This window comes from Corvus moneduloides, chromosome Z (assembly GCF_009650955.1).
Source record: "Corvus moneduloides isolate bCorMon1 chromosome Z, bCorMon1.pri, whole genome shotgun sequence".
NCBI classification, from domain to species: Eukaryota; Metazoa; Chordata; class Aves; order Passeriformes; family Corvidae; genus Corvus; species Corvus moneduloides.
In genome coordinates, this window is record NC_045511.1 from 61,474,543 (window position 1) to 61,492,694 (window position 18,152).

At 39.0% G+C, this 18,152-nt stretch overlaps 2 long non-coding RNA genes across 3 annotated transcripts in view; one reads left to right on the forward strand and one right to left on the reverse strand.

Moving 5' to 3' along the window:
- The window catches only part of LOC116438156, a 75,239-nt gene extending 57,886 nt beyond the window's left edge, over positions 1-17,353 (forward strand). Inside the window, exon 4 of the long non-coding RNA XR_004237609.1 lies at positions 16,755-17,353. This is a non-coding gene — a long non-coding RNA (uncharacterized LOC116438156). The remainder of the gene's footprint in view (positions 1-16,754) is intronic.
- The window catches only part of LOC116438155, a 103,248-nt gene that overhangs the window by 6,344 nt on the left and 78,752 nt on the right, over positions 1-18,152 (reverse strand). The window lies entirely within an intron of this gene.

An 18,152-nucleotide genomic window follows, 5' to 3' on the forward strand; every position in this document is an offset into this window, starting at 1 on the left:
TTAGTTTCACGGCCAGCTGAGGAACCTGAACATATACAAGTCTATAAAACCTGATGAGATTGATTCCAGAATGATGAGGGAACTGTCTGATGTAGTTGCCAAACCACACTCCATGGTACTCGAAAAGTCACGGCAGTCCGGTGAAGACCCAGGTGACTGGAAAAGAAAGGAAAACATTTAGCCATCTTTAAAAAGGGGTAGAAGGGAGAACCCTGGGAACTACTGACCTGTCAGCCTGCCCTCTGTGCCTGGGAAGATCGTGGAACAGACGCTACCAGAAGCTGCCCAGAAGGCACATGGAGGACAGGGAGGTGATTTGAGAACTATGGATGTCATTTATCTTAACTTCTGTAAAGCCTTTGAAACAGTCCCCCACAACATCCTTCTCTCTTAAATTGAAGAGTTATGCATTTGATGGGTGGACTGTTCAGTGGATGAGAAATTGCTTGGAAGGTGTCTATGCGGAGCGTAGTGATCTGCGGCTCAATATCCAGATGGACATCATTGAAAAGGGGTGTCCCTCTGGGGCTCGAGACCAGTGCTTTTTATTGTCATCATCAATGGCATAGAGAGATTGAGTGAAACTCTCAGCAAATTCAAAGACAGTACCAAGCTGAGTGGTGCACTGTCTTGGTTTTGAAAGACAGGTGTCTGCTAAGGAAGGCAGAAGCCTCCCTTGAAGTGGCAGATATAACCCCTTTCCCTCCAAGTTATTATAATTTTTAAATCAAGGGCCTTTAGGCAAAGATGTGGGAAACAGGAATAACAGTTCTTTACAATACATATATATATATATGCATATATATATAACCAGTCTAACAAAACAACAACTATGGCAGTAACAGCAATCACAAACCCAGTGCCAGCCTTCTCGGCTGTCAGGCTCTTTCCCCTCGGGTGCAGTTCCGCTCGCAGCCGGCAGGGGCCCTGGCGGCTCCCGGTGAGCAGGGCAGGTGCGATGGTTCCCCCGCGGCTGCAGGGGGCGCTCCGGAGCGAGCTCGGGGAGCACGCGGCACCGGTGCCCTGGGATCCCGGGAAGGGATGGAACAAAGGCTTCACAAACCCCTGGGCAGCCGATCCCGGTGTCCAGCCGGACCCTCGGGAACAGCAGGATGGAACGGCAGGGACAAGCACAAATCCCGGGTGGCAGACAAGATGTATCCAAACTGCGGAGCTGCGGTGGGAACCCCCCGGCGGTCTGGGCAGGCAGAGCGAGCAGGGCTACAACACAGCGAAGGCTTGAAGCAATGGCGGGGGCAGGATGGCCACAGCCCAGCTCCCAGCGGGGCAGGGAAGGCAGGCTTGGGATCCTGGGGTTTCTCTGGCAGAAGGAAAAAAAGCAGCTGAAGAAAGCAGCCTCCCTCTCTGTCCAAACATTGGGGACCGACTGTCCACACACCCAGGTGAAACAAAAGAGTAGCCAGATGCATCCCACCTCAATGGCTAGCTCTTTTGTTTTTCTGAAGTGCCCAGCAATTTGTCCCCCTAGGAACATGTATGGGGAAAATTCCTTTAACAGAAAAAAAACCTAGAACTCCTAAAACCCCAACAATGCCCCACCCCTAGAAATATTCAAGATCAGGCTGACCTTTGAGCAACATGATCAAGTCGAAAATGTCCCTGATCGCTGCTGGATGACCTTTAAAATGTCCCTTCCACCTCAAACTATTCTAGTATTCTTTCATACTGGAGAGAGTCCTCTGGGGAACCACGGAGATGATGAAGTGACCAGAACATCTGTCAAAAGGCAGAGAGGCTGGGAGAGCTGTGAGGGTACATCCTGGAGGAAAGGCTCAGGAGGCTATTATTCGGGTGTATATATATTTAGGGGACTGCATTAAAAAGAAAGAACCAAACTTCTCAGTGGTGTCCAGAGACAAGACAAGAGGCAAGTGACACAAATGAGATATGTGAAAATAATTCTAAACAGAAGAAAAAGAGATTTCAGTGTGAGGGTTATCAAGCAGTGGAACATCTTTCTTCAGGAGGCTGTAGTATGCCTGTCCTTGGAGACACTGAAACCTTACTGGATATGTCTAGACAATGTGAGAAGGTGATGGTCAGTATCAGTCACTGTGATTCTGTGATAGGTCTATCAGAAAAACCACAACTGAAAAATAACCAGAAGCAGAAAGAAAGGGTGAAGAATTACAAGGCACAGAATCATGGTTTCATAAATCTGACAAAAAAGGACTTCTAAACTTCTTACTTTAAAAGATATAGTTAGAGCCAGTAGTGAAGTGAATGCCACCTATTTCTTGGTACCTCATGTGTTGGTGGAGCCGGAAGTCTTTATTAACACTTTATTTTTTTCCACCTTATCCAAAGGCATTACATATTCCACCATCAGCATACTGTTTTATTAGAAACAGAAAACTCACAAGCCTAAAGGAATTCCTCAGACCAAGGAGGGATAACAGTATTTATTTTGTGTCAGAATATTAAACAAAATAGAGAGTTTGGCCAGACCAAAACATGTTTGATTTCTCTTCATTAGCCCAGCTGTCTTTCAGAGTACTGCAACCACGTTTGCTGTGTTAGAGCTACAATAATCTTTCTCAGAAACATGTGAAGTTATATATTTTCCTTTTTTTCCTTATTTCAAAATTCTCATGTTTTGCTTTCTTATTCTTTGATTTGTATAACCACCTGAGATGCAGAAAAGTAGGGGAAGAAAGCAAAATGGAAAACATCACGGATGAGCAGATGATCTGTAAGCATTTATTATAAAAGCATAGGATATCTAGAATTTTATACTGTGCTATCAGACTGGGTGAAGTCTTTTGTGTTGGAAATCTGGAGAATTTAAAATCTACATTTAACATAAGATATAGTTGTAATTTCTCTTTATAATATTTACCAGTAGCTTACTCTTGATTAATTCTGAAAAACATTTGGCAATCATAGTATTGGAACAAAGGGCTTCTTTATTTACCTTTAGCAAATACTATACTGACATGTAGTTTCAATAGCTTGATAATAAGCAATAACTTGTTGTAAAGGTTTTGATGACATCTATCAGCCTTACATATATTTTTGAGAAAACCACTATGTAAATGACCTCCTCAATTTAATAATACTATATCAATTTTTAAAATAGAGGTCATAGCTTTATTTACCCTAGCTGATACTTCAGTCTGTTCACATTATGAAGAGGTGAACAACCTATTCCTATCACATATTCAATAAATAATAGATTGGTAGTTAAGAAATGTCTCAGCCCAAGAGAGTAATCTCTAGTCTTCTCATGGTATTTCTTTTCTTTCAATGCTCTGTTTATATAATATGTTTGAGTTGGTACCTTATATACCAAACAAAGACTAGCATGGGGGAGCAATTTAAAAAAGTATAAAGTTTATGTAGAAACATGATTTTTTTCAGACCATCAGTCACTGATGCCATCTTCAGGTGCTAGGAACATTTCTATTTTAACTTTATTTTAGTTTTTTGACATAAAGTATTAATTAGTTGATGATTTTCTCTGCAATCTTTTCACCTCCCCTAGGCAGGCAATTCTATTGGTTTTCTATAAAAGTGAGTAAAAAATATCTAGTTGCTCTAAACTGCTAAAATTTTTCCCTTTACAGATATGGTATATTAAGTCCATGAAATGTTTTTCCTACAAGGAGTCTGAGTTTTTAAATTCTTATATAAATCTACACACAATGATGCAGCCTTTAGTATAAATTATAATGAATGTGGACTTTCTTTGTCATGCAAAATAATCACCATCACAGGGCTGCTAAAAGAAGATGTCAGCAGCTTCAAATCACTAGAGGTTTGTCCTTTGCTGTAAAGTAAGAACAATGCTATGCCAGAGCTTTGAAGGAAGCTCTGCATAGGAAAGGGAAATGCTTGAAAATGTTACTAAACTCTTGTGCAATTACATGAGGGAAATAGTCCTCTGGCACAAAAAATTTTCAGCAGATAACCTTCACAGCTTTTCTTCTATCTCATAGGTTGCTGATCAGTAAGGAGAGAAAACACCTGAACACAAGGTGATTTAGATCTTGTGTTTGACATCATGCATCTTTTATTCAACCAAATATGTAGTGAAATACCCAGAAGCAAACTGTTCTATATAACATTTCGATATATCAGACAACAGTCATGCCATTGTTGTTTTCATTTCATTAAGCTACTTCCACAGAAAGGAGAGAGAGAGCGTAAACAGCCCAGTCTTTCAACTTACAGCAGCAAAACACAATTGTCAATATGTGTTTCCCTTGCAAGAGAAGTAAAGTTCTACTTATTCTTTATTATTGAAAACTCACAGAGTGAGTTAAACCATTAATTACTTTGTCAGTGTTTCTTTCAATGGTATCTTACATTTGATTGATCATAGTATACATATTTTAATACCACCCAACACTTCTCCCGAAACAAACTTAGTGGAACCAAAAAAACATAGTGAAAAGATAATACAAAATGTGAATACGTTGCACGCAGTGGGACAGACAGGGGTTTCAGTCTCCTCAGACATACATGTACCAATTTGTCTTTCATTCTTCTTGTCTGCCTAATATCCTTTAATCCTTTAAGGCCTCATGTCCCTATAGCCCACCAAATACTGACATTTTCAAGTTCATCTGTTTTATGATACTTCAAAGCTCCTAGACATGATGTGGTTTGATTAATGGCTGACAGTATTCTAAAATTATGTTGCAAAGGGGTACCCAAAGGTAATCACAGGAATCAAGAGTCTATGTGGTCCTATTTCAGTTGAGCTGTCAGTACAGAAATCACCAATGAGTGCAGTGTTTAATTATTACTTGGGGAATTCATTTTATGTTGTACAGTGATTTTGACTTCTTAGTCTAGATAGGATTTTTCAGACCATATGCCTTGAAAAATGGACATAATTCTCTCCAACTTGAAAGTTTATTTGTGGTTTAATAATTTTTTAAATTAGTTTCCAGTTTTGGTAACAAGAAAATAAGCTGATAATATTACTTAATAATTTATAAACCTAGTATAAGGATGAGATACCTAAAATTTGAAACTTGCAGCATGGTACATAGTTCTTGTCTTGTCTCTTGAAATACAAATGCAGTTTACTCTTTCAAAAGGCAGTAATCTTACTATTTCATTATGCATTCACATGATTAGAAAAGATCTTGGATATTTAGGGTGTCACTGAGCTCTCAACAATCAGGCAGGAGTACCTGAGAAAGTATGTTATAGAATAAACCCTATAACACTTAAAATATGAAAAAAAAACCTAGACAAATTTTATCTTCAGGAGTTCTTCCCTTATTTGTGAACCCTGAATCATCAGTGACTTTAGTCCCAGATGTATGTGTGCACAGTGCAAGTAGCTTTTGAAACAGAATTAAGAGGAATGAATGCATAAGTCTTGGAGCCCTATTATTTGAAGATAAAAAATTATCATATGGTCATCAGATATAGATGCAATTCCAGAAAGTGCAACATGTTGCAAGAAGCCATATAAAATAACCACACTGGAGGTAACTTTCCTGTAATATGGAATCATGGAAAAATGTACTTTGGAAAATATTTCTGGTGGTCATCTGGTCCTGTGCTCAAAGAAAGCACAACTTGATCAAGTTCTTTAAAACTTTTTTCCCCACTGATTTTTGTATAAAATCAAAGATGGCTGTTGCAAAGCTGTTATGACTAACCTCTTCAAATCTCTGACTACCCATAATGTGCAAATAATTTCATTTTCTACCTGGGCGAAACCTCACTTTTTTGTATGTCCTCCCTCCTTGTTTCACTGTACAGCTCCATCTTCATAGAATCATGGAATCATAGTATGGGTTGAGTTGGAAAGGACCTAAAAATCACCTAGTTCCAACCCTCCTGCCATAGGTAGGTAAACCTTTTACTGGACCACAGCTCCATCGAACCCGGCCTTGAACACCTCCAGGAACTGAGTCAACAATTTCCCTGGGAAACCTGCTCCAATGCTTCCCCACATTCACAGTAAAGAATTCCTTCTTAATATCTAATCTAAAACTAATCTCTTTCAGTTTGAAACCAATTCCCCTTCTCCTGTCATTGCATGTCCTTGTAAAGTTTCTCTCCACCTTTCTTGTAGGCTCGGTCCGAATACCAGAAGGCATAATTAGGTCACCCTGAAGCCTTCTCTTTTCCAGGCTGAGTAATCACATTTCTCTTAGCCTTTCTTTCTATGAGAGAAGCTCCCTCTCTCTAATCATGTTTGATGGCCCTCCTTTGGACTTGCTCCAACATGTCCCTGTCCCTCCTGTGCTGAGGACCCCAGAGCTGGATGTAGCACTGCAGTGGGGTCTCAGCAGAGCAGAGGGGCAGAATCCCCTCCCTCTCAGGATACAATTGACTTTCTAGGCTGCAAGTGCACATTTTGGGGTCATGCCTAGCCTCTTATCCACCAGCACCCTCATGACCTTCTCATCAGCGCTGCTCTCAATCTGCTCATCTCCCAGTCTTTATCAAAACCATGGGTTGCCCTAACCCAAGTGCAGGACCTTGTACTTGGTCTTCGTAAACTTCCTGAGATTCCCATGGTCCCACTTCTAAAGCTTGCCCAGGTCAACGGCATCCCATCCTTCAGATGTGTCAACCACACCACTCGGTTTGGTGTCATCTGCAAATTTTCTGAGGGTGCACTTAAACCCTTTGTCTGTGTCATTAACAAATATGTTGAAAAGGATTTCTCTCAATGCAGACCGCTGTGGGATACTACGTGTTATTGATACCCATTTAGAGAGTAAGCCATTGACTACTATGCTCCGAATAGACACCTTCCAAGCAATTTCTCATCCACTGAACAGTCCACCCATCAAATGCATAACTCTTCAATTTAAGAGAGAAGGATGTTGTGGGGGACTGTTTCAAAGGCTTTACAGAAGTTAAGATAAATGACATCCATAGTTCTCAAATCACCTCCCTGTCCTCCATGTGCCTTCTGGGCAGCTTCTGGTAGCGTCTGTTCCACGATCTTCCCAGGCACAGAGGGCAGGCTGACAGGTCAGTAGTTCCCAGGGTTCTCCCTTCTACCCCTTTTTAAAGATGGCTAAATGTTTTCCTTTCTTTTCCAGTCACCTGGGTCTTCACCGGACTGCCGTGACTTTTCGAGTACCATGGAGTGTGGTTTGGCAACTACATCAGACAGTTCCCTCATCATTCTGGAATCAATCTCATTGGGTGTCACAGACTTACATGGAAAACACTTTGGTCCCGCAGTCCCCATTCTGCTGTTCATCTGCTTGATAAGTGTGGAAAGAGATGTAATCTTCTCTATACTTTCACATTAGATACCTGAGGATAGCAATCATGCTTCCTCTCATCCTCCTTTCTCTTAAAGGCTGAACACACCCAGATCTTGCAGTCCTCTCCTTGAATGTCCAGTGCTCCAGTTCAGATTGCTTCAGAGGCCTCTGTGGGACACACACCATTATGACAGTGTTTGTGTCATGCAGGGGAGATCGCAGCAAGGGCAAGATCTCTTTCCAGACATGCTGACTCCATCCCTGCATACACAGCCCCAGACAGGAGGCTACCTTTCTGCATGGACACTGCCAAGCTGCTGTCTTCAGAGCTAGTTCTGCAGAACTGCTCCCAGCCAGTCAGCCCCAGCCTGTTCTGCTGCTGGGCTTTGTCTGTCCTAGGGGCTGGGTTGCTTCTCCAGCCTTTCTGGGCCCCTCTGCATATTAGCTCTGTCCTCCAGTGTATTGACTGTTGGAATTGTAAAAGGACGAGAGCCCGGGGATCCCAGCGGGGGGAGGAATGCAGTCCAAAGCCAATGTGGTTGATAAGCGCAAAACTCCGTTTATTAGCAATCCAAAGACACTTATATAGTATCCCAGCTTGTTAACTCCTAAGTGGCTTAAAGCTTATCAAAACACATTTCTACTTCTACATAATTGGACTTACATTGGCAAGCTTCCTGGTCAGAACATCTTATCTGCACAGCTGTACCTTTTCAAAACTCCCTCTTTATTCCCAGCCCTGCTTGTTTTCTTCACACCAGAATTTTCTCATGGAAAGTTTTTTCTCACACACAGGCCTTCTGCTTGCAGGCTTATTGCTTGTATAGTTCTTTTATTGATCCCATAATTCTATCAATGATCCATGCCCCTGATCCTTTAATAATTGAAACAATTGATCACATATCAAGACTAGGTATCATCCACAGATTTGCTGAGGTTGCAGCTTATCCAATCATCTAGGTTGTAATTAAAACAACGAAACAAATAATTAAATAGTAGTGAAATAATACTGATCCCAGATCAGCTCTGTGACAGAATCCCATCGTAACTAGTCTCCAGCTGGACTGTGCCACTGTTCATAGACCTTTGATCCTCATAGTCTTGCCAATTCTCAATTCACATTACACTCTATCTAACCTAATGATATCTCAGCACTTTACTTAAAAGTTACTATGTGATACTACATTGAAAATATTAAATACTGTAGGATGCTACATTTGTTAGGCCTCTCATTTTCTTAGAGAGAACAATAGGTTAAGCTAAAATTTTTTAAAAAGTCATGACATGGACAGAATGCTCATGAAATATGTGCGGAAATATGAACTTCTAAGTATCTTTATAAGGAGTCCCATGAAGTACGTTTAATATCAATGGCATAGGAATTACAGATATTTATGATTTGTTCTGTGGTTTTTTTCTTTAACTTTTGAGGTGATTTCTCATCCTTCATGTACAGGAAGCTATTTCCATTTCTCTGAATTCATCACCTTTGTGCCTCATGCTTGACTTAGCTATTCCAGAAAGGTATTTTCTGAAAGATAGGCACCAAAATGAGAATTTTGTGTTGTCAAGATAGCATTACAATGCTGACAATGACTAAGGATTTTTCCCTTTTTGACCTTGATCTTCCATTTGCCTCAGTTTTCTGTTGATAAGGCTTAGACAAAAATTTCCTTCATCACAGAGTAATGAGAAAGTAGATATAATTACTTATGAAGGGAATATGTAGCTATTAAAACAATTTTCAAATAGTAATTTCACAATTCCATTGGCAAAACAAGTTTTCTCTTAGAAATTGTGATTAACTTCCCTAGCAGAAGTATTGTTGCTCACAGATTGTATGCATCTACATCATAACTCTATACAAACTTTTGTGGAAGATGGTATTCTGAAAAATATGTAAACTATTGGATTCATTAAAACTGCTTTGTGAGGGCAGCAACCAAACTTCTTGACCCTTGCAGTAATAAACTCGTCTTTGAAAATAGCCTGTAAAGTATAGGGAGACATGAAGCAAGAAAACTTTATGGCAAATTTAACTGGAAAGTAATTGTTTTCTACATGGATAGAATTGTTCAATAATCTGTTGCGGAATTTCAAAGTAAATCTAACATAGTCACTAAGCTAGTTCTGAATGACAGAACTAAAACGTATTGCACATGGGCAGCACTACAGCAATCTAACACTAAACCAATGTTCCTGGAAGATGTGAATATAATTACATGTTCTGCCTGAGCTACTAAGTGGAGAAGCATTCTTTCTCAGACTTCTGTAAAGCATGTCAATTTCCAGTTTCCATATTTTCCATTTTCAGTGCACAGCCTGTTTGAGAATGCAGTGATTTGAAAACAACAATGTCTGCTAACAACAAAGCATCCTGAAAATTGAGCAGATTTCAAATTCTCCTGTGGAAAAGAATTACTGGTGGAAAAAGACAATTCATTCCCTCTGAAGTTACAGCAAGGAACTAAAAAAGGAAATATCTTAATAAGTCTATATCTTGCTAATTGTACGTTTTACATAGGCATTGTACCATTTGTGTAGACATTTGCTCTGAGCTAGAGAAAGTTTTACGCTTAATATGACCCATGCACTTCTGTCATTGAGATTAGGTCTCCATTTTTATGGGAGGAGTGCTTCATCCATTCTAAAGAGATCAGTTTCCTTTATAAACGAAATTATTTTAATGCCTCAAAAGAAAGTATTGTATCTATTTTGTAGAGTAACCCGAAAGATATGTTTAAGAGATGTTAAGTTTAAGATACAGAGTGGTCAGTTGTTCTGGCGAAAGAGTTCTTAAAAATTTTTGACAATTATAAATCAATATAGTCAGTTTAAAAAGCACATCCTTCTGTCTATTTTCAGTGAAGCCAAACTTTTCCTATAATTCTAGCCAACAAGAACATAGTGTGTTGCACAGGGCTGGGGCAAATAGCTATCTGCTTTCAGTTTTAGCATTATTCAAACTTTGTATTACACACTATTTGTCTCCTTTGCTCCTGAAAATGACTTAATTTTCATTCTTTTCCCTTTTATTAGAGATAAAAAATACATGGTATATTAACAATATTCCCTTTGTAACTATAGTGTCACTTTTTAACTTGCTAGTCACCAAGATCTAATTTCTCTTATCGACCTTTCACTGGAGATCGTCACAATTATAGCATGAATGTATACATTAAAGGGATGAGTGATGTTACTGCATTGTCTCTGATTAAGACAACAGAAGCTGACTTTACATCGTAAAAAAGATGATGCTCAATTTGTCTTGATTCTGAGCAGGTCTCTGAACAGACTTGGCAGTACTAGTTAGATGGCTAATGTGTTTCCTTGCTAGAATGTCTGCATATCCTCATTTTCCTTCTATTTTAAAATTTTGTTAAGGAAGTACAAGTAAACTTTTGCTCTTCAATATGTTAAATGCTTTTCTTCTATAATTAATGTTACTTCTGAGTGATAATTAATCTGAGAAATAATCTCTCAGTACAGTTAGTTTATTGTGGTGCTTAAAGAATTATGACAAGAAGAAAGGAAGAACCTGGATCAGAGTAAACTTCCTGATCTGTCTCTTAAATGCGAAGAGCACCTATTTCACCCGATGGAATGTAAAATGAGGCCAGTCTAACCCCATCTCTGGTAAACAGGCAATAACTTGATCCAATAAGCAATGTTCCTTCAGGCTCTTCATTTTTGTTCAGTTCTGACACCTGAAGAGTAAAAATTCCACTCTTTATACTGTCTTCATAGATTCAACCTTATCTACACCTGTCCTGTTTTAACCTTATGCAGAAACGAAGCCCCATGCAGCCTCTTGCTCACTCATCCATCAGTGAGACAGAATTGGAAGAGTAAAAGGTACAAAACTCATGGGCTGATATAAAGACAGTTTAATAGGGTGTGGGGTATGCCCAGCCCCTGCCCTGGAGGGATCTCTGCTGAGATAAGAGATTTCGCAATCGTCCAGCAGGACTCCCTGGAAAGGCAACCACTTCTTTGGTCACCACAAGAAAAGACAGACCCACAATCCTTTAGGAGACACTATGCAGATCCTTCGTAACCCATTGGTCCTCACCAATCCCAGATCCTCTATAACCCATTGGTCTTCACCCATCCCCTGTATCCCTATAAAAGCAAGCCCTCTGCCCCTACGAGAGAGAGCTCTTGTCCCTGGCTTTCCTCTTCGCTGGAGGGGACCCACAATAAAGCTACCTCATGTGGAACCAGCCACACGAGCCTCTCATCTCTCTTTCTGGTCTGGCCTGGAGGCTGCCCCGCAGAGCTGAGCTGGAATCACGAGCTGATAATCACTAAAGAGCTGACAGCCTCTGCAAGGGCCCTCCTGCCAGCAGCTGAGGGAAGACACCGGGCATCGGGTAGGCGATTCCTTTTGGGACCATCTCTCCAAACTGGTCACCTCTTCCTGGGTCAGAGCCACTGACCCCCTCACCAGCCGTAATAATAATAGGGAAAGCAAAAGCTTCACACACAAGCAAAACAAAACAAGGAAATAAAGCAGTACTTCCTATGGGCAGGCAGGTGTTCAGCCATCTCCAGGAGACCAGGGCCCCATCACGTCAAAGTTTTCATATATGTCTAGCCAACAAGTACGTCTTGTGTTGCACAGGGCTGGGGCAAATTGCTTACTACTTAATATTTTAGCATTATTTAAATTTTGTATTGCACACTATTTGTCTCCTTTGCTCTTAAAAATGACTTGAGAAGACAAATGTCATCACTCCCATTGTTCCCCTCTTTCTCCTTCTTCTCCCCCCTCTTTATATACTTTGCATGATGTCATATGATCTGGAAGATTTCTTTGGTTGGTTGTGGTCACTTGTCCAGACTGCGTCTCCTTCCAGTTTCCCATGCACCTCCAGTTTCCTCACCTGGGTGGCTGTATGAAAAACAAAAAAGGCCTTGGCTCTGTGTAAGATCTGCTAAGAGAAAATAAAAACATCTCTGTTATCATTACTGTGTTCAGCATAAACAAAGTATACGCTCATACTGGCCAGTGTGAAGAAAATTAACTCTACTGCAGACAAAAACAGCACAGCATGAGAGAAAAGAATGAGATAATTGTGACTATAAAGTCACAACTCTATTGTCTGGGTGAAGAGTTTGTTTATTTCTCTCAGTGTATATTTGCAAAGTTTGAAACGTAACTTTTAAAGCTGTGCAATTGCTTGTAGAAATCTGTATTAGTTTCCCTCTCCCCTCACCTTTTTTTTCATTATCCCTCATTATTTGCCTTTAATTAATACTGATGTCAAAACCCGCAATGCTCCTGGCAACATTCTGTACAGACAAGAAAGGAAAAGAGATAAAGACAAGATCTCTAAATAATGAAAAACTTTTTTGGCTAACAATATACTGTCTGCATGATATAGCATTATAACAACCCACATAATCCATGGTGGCTTAAAGATAATGGGTTTAGACCTTTAGACTACATGAAGAAATTGAGCAGAATAGCTATTGTAGAATATATGGGCTTTTAATTGCTATACCAATCAATATAAACATTTTAACTTCTTGTTCAGGTGCGTTTAAAGTTGTCTCAATATCTTACATTGCAAGGTTACTTCTGTAAATTGATTAAAAGTATTAGAGGCTTTTATGAATAAGCAATATTTTTTTTTCTTTTCTTGGCCTCTCAATACAGCAGTAATTTTCTGCATGAAACAGTAACAGTTGAAAAATACAGAAACACAAATTATTACAGGAAGATATAGGTTTATGAAGAACCTTCATTTTTAGATACTTTTATTTTTCTTATGCTGATTCTCAGTTTGAGAATGGTGGTGTCCATTCACTGGTTTTAGCCATTTTGCACTTTCTATCTTGTTCTGAACTTATGGATTCTCTTCCTATGTAACATGCCCCTAGGCCAAATGAGTTTTTTGGCTTTGATAGGTATTTTCTTTAATTTAGTTGTCCAGTAAGAATTCTTGTTGGTCCCACGGCACCTTTCTCTGCTCTTTCACTCAGCCTGGGATTTGCCTTCTGAGCTGCCTGTCCTCTCCCCTGGCCCAGAGCTGCTCTTTTCTCACTTAGTCTGGCAAACTGCTCATCACCTTATAGCCTTGTGGAAAGTAACTACACTTTTAGAGTAAGCTCCATGGTATAATGTTTTTATTCATTAAAAAAAAAACAGTAAAGAAAGAAATAATAAAATACAGACATAGCACTCTCTACTACTTGAAGTAGTCCTCATATGGTTTGTATACAGTTTTCATACTGAAAGCTTCCCTCCAGCCCTTATGTGTGCATTACTCTAGGATCATGCTATATATTTTTTTATGAAGTTTGGCATACCATTGAATACAATCATGCACTCCTTTGCAAGTCCTAATTAGTTCTATTTTTTCCCCAAGACTGGGAGCTACTGCACTTATTGCTCAACAACAGTAATAGTGTACATGCACTATATTAATTTTTTTTCTTGAATTTATAGCCATGTAGTATAACATATTTACTTCATAGGAAGGCTTATTTCTGTCTGGCAGCTAGTGCAGTAATTGAATCCATTTGCCACAAGTAAGCAGTTTATTTTCATGTTTCACTAAACAAGTTTAATAATAATTGCATGTACTGTGGAGTTTAGGAAGACTCTTATTTCCCTTGTGTATCTTCAACATGGTATTTGTTTGAAATGGTTTACTGTGCATTATTTAAGAGCCAGTAAGCACTAAAAATTCTTGAGTTATGTAAAAAAACCCAAAAAAAGGTAAATCCTCTGTCAGCAATAAATTTACAGTACAAAAATATTATGAATTCACATATAGGAAACAGAGTTTGGGTCTACAATAGTTACTCACCTACTAGTACACAGTTGGTTTTGTTTACTTTGTTTTTTCCATGTTATTGTGGAAACAATAACATTAAACAATCTACTTCCTAGTGATTTAATCACAATTAAAGTTCATTTTAATAAAAAAGCACCAAATACCCCTCTATGTCTATGTCATTAGAAGAATAGAATGCATAGGGAAACAAACAAACAAACAAAAAAAGCCCCACACACCCCCACATCCTAACCCTCCACAATCTTCCTTTTGGTTAGGGACTTTGTAAGTAAAAGACATGATCTTTTATGAAACTGTGTAATAGTAAATTTAAAAGACTGACTGGACAATGCTTTTGAATAGTCTTGCAAATGTTACTGTCTACAAATCCAATAGAGTACTGGAACAGGCATTTCTGTTTTACAAAAATTCTTAAAATATCTGATCTGCGTTACAAAGAAAATTCAAGATAATATGAATAGCATGTATATGAGACCTAAAATGATGGTCATGCTGAATATTTGGGTCCTAATAACAGTCTATTAAAATTAACATCCCTCTTCATGATCACTTGATCGTGAGGAAAAGACAGCATTGTCAGCTAAGAAACAAATAGCCAGGTCCAAATAGTGGCATAAAGTTGGTTAAAATATATAAATCTGTATGTTTGATGACACCTGGGCAGGATATTCTAAAAACAGCAACTGTTTCCACATTCAGAAAATGATTAAGCCTTCTCAGATGGTTTTTTCCTGGGAGAGTGCACTGGTCTTAATCAGGGTATCTGTCAGTCCTTTGTGATTAAATATATAGTCTCATTTTGTGAGTTTAACATTGTTATTGTACACTCGAGGGCTGTGACACTTAACTTTTTTCATTTTCCTGTTCAGTGTCTGGTTTTTCCATGAATGTAGCTGGGTTTCACCTTTTGCAAGTAATAGCACACAGTGCAACTGATTACTGACAAAGCTAATAAATTAAAAAGAAACATATACCTGTGGGTAATTAAATTAGACTTGATGAAAGTTGTAGAGATTAATGTATGCAATCAAACTATGTGCCTTAATCACTACCACTGTCAGCTATAATTTATGGCAGAGCATCTTTACAACAATTCACTTTATCTAAACTTTAAAGGCATGTGTATACAGAAATAAATGATTCTGCAGTTTGGGTTGGTGTCTAGTGCCTTTTGACAGATTCAACAACAACAAAACTTAGAATAGCCCTTTTTACCAATACCAAGTAATACTGAAATTCTCTATTTAAGCACTCATCACCTAAATGTACACAAACAAACTTGACAAGGGTCCTGAACTAGTAGGACATCTAGGGAGAATGAACCACAGATGTCTGGCATGAAACCTGCTAGAAGTCAGTCATTCAATTCACAACTTTCTGTGCAGTGCTATTTACTGACTTTTCTTTCTGCAGTTTTTGTTCAACCTAACTTTAAAATTAACATACATGATTGCTGTATATGAAATTCTGCCAGAAAAATTAAAAAATAAGTTGATGGGGGGCATGAAGATGACAGAAAAGGAAATTTCAGCCTTCTACAGTTAAAACACCTTAATTTCAATAAAATATTTTAATTGAGAAGACATTTTAGACAGCAATAAAGAATGCACTTAATTTGTTGAAATATGCAAATAGGGTTCCATCATTCTAGCAAATGGATTTATGCATAATCACTTCTTTGCTGCAATTGCAGTTGAAAGAGGCCAAATAATTTATCACAATTTTTGGATATACACATTTATGAGAATGAGGTAAATAATCTGCAGCATTTTACTGAAAGACCAAAGAGAAAAAGATGTATCTTCACAATTCTGTGACAAAAATATTCATCACTGCAAACAGATTGATGCAGAATAGAATTTGTATACTGAGACATTTGAAAACTGAGACCTAGACACACAAAAGTTTTTAGGCAACTGATTCACACAGTGGCTGAGACACTTGTTTCACCAATTGTGACAAAGTCATATAATTTAAAGAAGCAGATTTAAGTTGCGAATTCTATTTTCATGTAGATGTTTACTGTAGGGCATGCTTAAACTCAGGATAGAAAAAGGATTTTAAACATACATTTTTCTCTCCTTGAACTTATATCCTTCACTAAATGCACTGGCTCTCTTAATGGGCATGGCTTTTTCCCATTATCTATGAAGAAAGCCTATAGACACCTGTGAACTCAGCTTCTCTGTCTTAGTATTTCACATTTAAAGTTGCGTCATTGCTGTACCAGTAGGTACAACAACCTCACAGAATCTGACTCTAGGTTTGTACTAAATTTTAACTAAAAACTTAGAGTGTCCTATTCCAGAGTTTTTGCTTAAGACATTGTGGTGGGTTGACCTTGGCTGGAGGGTTGACCTTGGCTGGAGGGGAAGTGTCCATTAAACTGTTGTATCATTCCCCATCCTCAGCTGAACAGGGGAGAGAAAATAAAACAAAAATGTCACATAAAGGACAGGGAAATATCATTCACGAGTTACTGTCACAACCAAAACAGACTTGACTTGCAAAAATTAATTTAATTTATTGCCAGAGTAGGGTAATTAGAAGTAAAAACAAATCTAAAAACAAATCCCCTCCCTCCCCGGTCCCTTCTTCTCAAGCTCAACTTCATTCCCAATTTCACCATTTCTTTTTCTACAGTGGCACAGGGGGATAGGCAATGGAGGCTGCAGTCAGTTCGTTGTCCCTGGTACTTCTTCCTCGTGTTCTTTCCCTGCTCCTGTTCCTGCAGGTTCCACCTATGGCGGGCAGTCCTCCAGGGATGCTTCAGTGTGGGTCTCTTTCCACACGATCCAGTCCTTCAGGAACAGACTGTTCTGGTGTGAATTCCCTGCAGAGTCGCAAGTCCTGCCAGCAAACCTTCTCCAGTGTGGTCTTTTCACGGGGTAAGAGACTATTCTGTTGTTCTAGCATGGGGTTCCTCCACGGGCTGCAGGTGCACATCTGCCCCCGCATGGACCTCCATGGGCTGCAGGGGGGGCATCCTTCCTCACCACGGTCTTCAGAATGGGCTGGAGGGGAATCTCAGCTTCAATGCCTGGAGCACCTCTGTCCCCCTCCTTCTGCACTGACCTTGGTGTCTGCAGAGCTGTTTCTCTCACATATTCTCACACTTCTCTTCTAGCTGCTGCTTCACAGCAATTTTTTTCCCCCTTCTTAAATCTGCAATATTATTGCAGTGGTGCTACCATCACCACTGATAGCTTATCCTTGGTCAGTCATGGGTCCCTCTTGGAGCCAGACAGCACTGTCTGATACTGTGTCAGACATAGTGGAATGTTTTAGCATCTTTTCAAAAAAGCCACCTCTGCAGCCCCTCACCACCAAAACCTTGCCATGTAAACCCAATACAGTCATTAATGAAGTCTGAAAGCAGGGACATTTGATGTTCAGTAAAAGGCTAAAAGTGCATTTCTTCCTTAGTCTAAATATCAGTTTTTTGAGTAGGGTCACAGACTCCAATCAAAGCCCAAATGATCACTTCCTGGAAAAATTTCAGTATAACTTCAGATAATTTGTAAAGGATATTAATCCATTGACACACAGTACAGCATAATTTGACATTTAATGTGTGCGGATATGCTTTCCCAGAAATCTGGAGAGGTCTATTTATTTTTGATGTAACAGATACAGTACTAGATTCAGTACTTTTGGTTGAGGGGAAAGCTGATTCTTGGAGGTTCATTTACTGAAGTAACATTAACCGTAAGCCATCCCTTACATCCATTTCAACTCAGCCAAAAAAAATTCTGTCACTTGGGAATTCAGACGTATTGAAAGTGGACTTCTCGTCTGTTTCTTAATTTTTTTATAATAGAACTCAGGAATCTTTTAGTGTCTTTTTATCATCATGTCCCTTTTAAAGATATGTTGCATTTTTTTAAAATTTGATTAAGAAGTTTGGAAAATATTTTCATTCTATAAAAGTTATTTTAACATGGTCATGAGCTATGAAATACACAAAAAAATAAGTGTGTAGTTTGAAATAACATATTCAAATATTATGGATCTTTGTGATCTCAACTAATAATGCTTTATTTCACATTGTTGCTGTTAGGATACATCTCAAGGCTGTAAAATAAAATGAGATCGATTTTCCCAGTACAAACCTCTGTGTTTGAATAACAAC